Raw genomic sequence first — 5,968 nt, 5'->3', positions numbered from 1 at the left:
AATGCACTGGAGCCGCTGCATCAATGCACTGGGACCACTGCATCAATGCACTGGGGCCACTGCATCAACGCAACGGAACCGCTGCATCAATGCACTGGAGCCGCTGCATCAACGCAACGGAGCCGCTGCATCAATTCACTGGATCCACTGCATCAATGCACTGGAGCCGCTGCATCAATGCACTGGGACCACTGCATCAACGCAACGGAGCCGCTGCATCAATGCACTGGAGCCGCTGCATCAATGCACTGGGACCACTGCATCAATGCACTGGGGTCACTGCATCAACGCAACGGAGCCACTGCATCAATGCACTGGAGCCACTGCATCAACGCAACGGAGCCGCTGCATCAATGCACTGGAGCCACTGCATCAACGCAACGGAGCCACTGCATCAATGCACTGGAGCCACTGCATCAACGCAACGGAGCCACTGCATCAATGCAACGGAGCCACATCTTGGCTCATGTGATGAGGCACATGACGAATGGTGGGTCAATGAGAAGCTGCTGAGGGACGACGCCCACTACCCACCGGGGGCTCCCACTGTTGGTTTTAGAACTGAACGATAAGAAGGGAACATCTCCAGGTTCACTTGTCTTCATCTGAAGCTGTTAAAACTACCAGAACCTTGACGATGACCATCCTTCTTCTTCATGGGGATGTTTTATCCCCCTTTTATCTGTGTGGAAATAAATCCTCCATGTGTCAGATCGGCCCCCTCAGAGTTATCAGTGATCATTGGACTTCACATGAACCCTGACCCCGGGTCTTCATCCTAAGGATCACATTAAATCCACAGTAGATCTGTTCATTTGCACCAAAGCAGAAATCTGACACCAGGACACCAAATGCACGTAAGACTTGACTGGTGTCTGAAACTGTGGTTGCCTTTGTTTGTGGCTACATGCTGTCTAACCCTAAATGAGGGTGGTTGTGGTAAAGGCTTCCCAGGTCTCACCCTGCTGTGTGCAGGCTCTCTCATTAGTACACATGTATACAGTATTAGAAGCCGAGGAGGACAGCCCGACACATTTTAAACGTGGTATTCATGCCTGAACAAGCTTTTATGGCCTTGTTCATACTTGGACAGATGTGTGGGGGCGTGTGTGGTCCTGGGCCATCTGCCTCCACATGACCTCTGCTCAGTGCTCTCATTACTTCCTGTAGTTGTCGACATGTCTCAGGTTATTGTGTTGCTGTTGGAGATGCAGCACTGTGACAACTCTGGTTCCAAAGCTGAAGCTGTTTCATTAGAGAAGCTTTCCCACAGAAAGCCAGCGTCAGTGCTCCCTCTCCTCCTCTGGGCTATCTGCACATGATGAGCATGCAGCACGAGTTTCTGATCTTTAAAGAGTGCACGTCTAAACCAGTAGATGACGTGTTGTTCTGCAGTCATGTGCAGACAGCCTGGCTTTGCTGATAAAGTCTGATTCCCTTGCTGTCTAACCTGCAAACTTCTCTGACCTTCTCCTGTTGTTTCCTCTCTTTCCTCCTGCACATCTTTTTCCTTCATTTGGTTTCACACTCTCCTTTTTCTTAGTTTTGTCACCACTTCCTTTCTCTCCTTCACTCCCACGTTTTGCTCCTCAACTTTCCTCCCATCCTCCCCGCCCCTCCTCATTTGCGTAGGCCTGTCCAGTGAGGGCGATGGTCAGGGTGAATCCCAGGTTCTGGATTGGTTAGAAGAAGTGGAGGAGGGCGGCTCTGATTGGTTAAACGGGTTCTTCACGTTCCTGTATGGACTGATAAATCCGCTGGAGCCGCTGGAGGAAGAGGAGGGTGAACACACTGCCTCAGGAAGAGCAAAGGATGTGCAGGAAGAGGATGAGGAGGATGAGAACGAGGAAGCGGTCAGAGGAAGACGACAAGCGAAAGACGATGGAAATCAGGGGCAGAAGATTGTGATTGTTGGCCTCCATAACCAATAGCCTCGGATTCCTGATAAATGTGTTGATGTGTGATCTGAGGGCCCATGCAGGAGCCGGAGCCATGGTGTCAGTATGTTTGGTAGATTTTACACAGCTAGAAAACGTTGGATCACCTCGTCTCCAGCCTGGCTGTGTCCACACCCAAGTTTCATCCTCTGTGACCGGAACAAACTCGGTTCTTGTTTCAAACTGAGGAGAAACTCTTTCTGTTGTTCTGGATACTCAGGAGCACTTTTAGAAGTGGGCGAGTACACTGAGTGCACAGCACTGTTGGCAGCAGCCAATGGCTGTGTGAGATTACACAAAATGCACTCGGACAGCGGCTCACGTGTCCCTCACATGGTTTAACATTCACTGGTTTAATTTAAACGGCATGAATTAAACCAACAATCGCCCTCGTTATGGTTTTGGACCTGCTCAACACATAACCATGCTAATGGGAGTCAGGAAGTGCAGGAAGAGTCCATCAGGTGATCTCAAGCCATCGTCCTACGTTTGCTGACTGCGTCTTCGTGGCGTCCTGACTGTAGCTGTCAGATATCGTCGCACCCACGTTCTCTGTGCAGCCACCACCAGCACTCATCACCTTATTAAGGATTATGTTTCTGTAACATTGGGCACACACCCATCAGGTTTCATACACCTTTGGGTGCAAGTGAGCTAGCTTCAGGTGGGCCCTGCTAGCAGTACAGCTCAGTATCACAGCATCACTTCAGCACATTCATAGATGGAACTGATCAGGCTGCTCCGAGCTGGAAATCCAAGTGAGGGAATATTCCAGATCAAACTGGGAAATTCCAACTTTGAATTTGGATTTAGAACACACTTGGTGCTATCGGTTAGTGGGACTAAAGACGCGCTACCTCCGGCAGGTACTCCAGCTGTGTAACAGGTACACATCTGTGCAGATGTCAAACTTCAGCTAACATGAAACATGCAGCTCCATGCAGCCTTTGGTCGGACTGCAGTTCTTCTTCATGAAGCCTCCACACAGTTCACACTTATTAAAGACACACGTGCATGAAATAAGAGGCTCGTCCCTGGATGTTGTTGACTCCATCATGTATGCAGGTTACATGTTGATAAGAACATTTTGGTAGTTACGTGTTTGTTAAACTGCCTTTGTCCAACTGTAGGTTGCCATGTTTGTCTTTAAGCCCTTGTTGCACTCAGCAGTGTCACATTTCGTTCTGTCCACCTCCTCGTCTCCTTTACTCCATAATAAAGAAAAGTGTTTCAGCGACCAGCAGTTGTGAGTTAACACCAATAAAGCGTTTGTTGGGACAGTGTACATGTGCAAGTTCATGCTGTAGGTAACAGTTTGTGTGACTAATGCAGGCAAACGTGTTTGTTTGCAGCTGAATCGACTAATATCAGCCACAAGCTTCGAGATGTGAAACCCACATTTGCTGTATCGACTCGTGCATGTGTGTGTAAGTGTGTTAACGCGCCTGCACTGAACATGATGAATGAAACAGGCTCTTCCTGCTCCGGGGGGGACACACTTCAACTTTGGCATGTGAGACCGACTCACATCCTCAATGCTGTCAAAGCACAAAAACCGTCTGTGACCCAGACGCGAGTGCAGAGCAGGTAGCGTCTCACCTCTTTGCTGTTAGCCGCTGGGCCTGGACCCATCGCCATGTGTCCACCAACATGCTGAAGATGACTAATGTGGAGCTTCAGCTCACACCTGGAGTGGTTTTTGTAGCTCAACAGTTTCTGAATTTTCAAAATAAAAGTGTGGAATAGTTAAAAATAATAAACTATAAAATGTTCTTAGCAGTCAGTAATATATTAGCCCACCTAAGTTAATTATAAACACTGTGTGTGCAGAATAAGTTCATAAGTGATAAATATGAGCTGAGCTTTGTTCCAGTGATGTTGGAAATAAGGTGACGAGCTACAGCTGTCTCGCTCAGGTCAGAACAGGAAAGTGGAGTTTAATTCTTATTCATGAATTAGAACATATATATGTACAAATTCTATGTTTGAATGAATTTATCAATTCATGGATTTCAGCACCTCTTTCAATCATGTTATTTGGTGTCCAGCCCTTTGCTTGATGCGTCCGAGTCGGCCTCTCTGACAGAAAGTGTCCACCGCTGCTGTAACGAGTGAACTTGGAAACCAGACTGTTTCTGCTCCCTCGTGCAGCCTAACGGTCAGAATATAGTCAGTAATCCTCTGTGTGATACGTGACTTTGTGCAGATGTCAGTGCATTTACAACTTCAGGTACCTAAACAAAATAATCAGTAACAGGAAGTTTACTTCCAATACTTCCTTTTTCTGTGCTGTTGGGTGATTTTCAGACCGTAGATTGTGAGTCAGTCTGGGCAGCAACAGGAATCGATTAAAAACTACTTAGAAAATCTGATATGTGCACATAAGCAGGTTCTTTTGTCAGCTGTTGTTCTTACACTGCCTAACAGTGACCTGTGATTTCAGTCTTTGTTTCACTGAAACATGTCCACTCTGACCAGTTCACTCCCTCTGTGCTTACTGGGCCACTAAGTATTCACTCCTGCTCCAGAATAGACTCAGTATATCACTGTCAGCTATCAGAACTGAATGTGGTCAATGCTGTAGATGCTAATGTTGGTTAAACATCCTTTCATTTTGGCTAACATCAGTACTGTTAGACATCATACACAAGTTACTATCATGGAGCATATCAGCTAGCTCCAGACAGATTGTTGGCTAGCAATAATGTTAGCAAGCAGGGCACATTTAGTTGGCTAGTAGTAACTTAGCTCATAGATGGTCAGTGTGTTTCTAGCTTTAGCTGTCGGTCTGTTACGTTGCCAGACTTATCCTGGAGTCCACTCTGGGAATGAAGTAGAATTCAACTTTATTGTCATTGCACATGTAGAGCAAAGGGCTCATCACACAGCCTTGTGGTACACCGGTGTTCATCGTGATTGTAGATGAGCAGTGGTTATCCAGCCGGACATGTTGGGGGCGGTTGGTCAGGAAATCCAGTAACCATTTGCAGATGAGGGAACTGATGCCCAGGTCTGTCAGTTTCCTGATGAGTTGTGAGGGGTGGATTGTATTGAATGCTGAACTGAAGTCTATAAATAGCATTCTGGCGTAGGTGTTGTTGTTGTCCAGGTGTGAGAGGACAGAGTGCAGTGCGATGGAGACTGCATCCTCTGTGCTCCTGTTCTGGCGGTATGCGAATTGGTGGGGGTCCAGGGTGGGGGGGAGACAGGATTTGAAGTGTGCTAGGACCAGCTGCTCTAGGCACTTAGTGATGATGGGGGTGAGTGCTACTGGGCGGTAGTTGTTGAGGCAAGATGGGTTGGAGTTTTTGGGTATCGGGACGATGGAGGTGGATTTGAAGCAGGCCGGTACCACAGCGTGGGCCAAGGACAGGTTGAATATGTCTGTGAGCACTCCTGCAAGCTCCCCAGAGCATGCTCTGAGAACACGCCCGGGGATGCCATCAGGACCTGCAGCCTTGATCCTGCTCAGCACCGCTCCTACATCGGTGGGGGAGAGAGTCAGAGGTTGGTGGTCTGGCGTCACGTCTGCTTTGGTCATAGTTGTTGGGTTCCCTCGCTCAAAACAAGCATAAAAGTTGTTGAGCTCGTTGAGGAAGGAGACATCAGAGGATGCGGGGTTTGGTGGTCCTCTAGTCTGTAGACGTGAGCTCACTAGCTAATGTTCATAAACTGGTTCATGCTCAGTGTTGTGGATAACTGGCTAAGGTTAGCTTAGCTTGCTTGCTAATGTTGTCTCTTGCTCCATACTTTCAATATCTCGTCAGTGTTTGTTATGTTGTCCTTACTTGGAGGGTTGTTGTGATGTTTGTGTCGGTCTTTTCGGACACTTGGTATCGCTGTCACCCTGCAGGGCAGGCAGGAGCTGTAGACGCCATGCAGAAGTCTCACACTGATACCGCAGGTGAACAGATTCAGACTGGTCCTCACTACACCTGTTTGTCTTCCCTGTGCTGCACATGAAAGTGTTGCTGTTATAGCATGGCTGTGAATTCACACTCAGTACTGATTACAGTGAGATAAAGTTGAAT

At 47.8% G+C, this 5,968-nt stretch overlaps 1 protein-coding gene across 5 annotated transcripts in view; it reads left to right on the top strand.

The window, feature by feature from the left end:
* LOC102305688 (fibrous sheath CABYR-binding protein) overlaps positions 1-5,968 on the top strand; it is a 26,021-nt gene that overhangs the window by 8,802 nt on the left and 11,251 nt on the right. The gene's annotated exons all lie outside the window — the stretch shown is intronic.

Source organism: Haplochromis burtoni, unplaced genomic scaffold (genome assembly GCF_018398535.1).
Source record: "Haplochromis burtoni strain Fernald_Lab_line unplaced genomic scaffold, NCSU_Asbu1 Contig_855, whole genome shotgun sequence".
Taxonomy (NCBI): domain Eukaryota; kingdom Metazoa; phylum Chordata; class Actinopteri; order Cichliformes; family Cichlidae; genus Haplochromis; species Haplochromis burtoni.
This window is presented reverse-complemented; position numbering and strand designations above follow the sequence as displayed.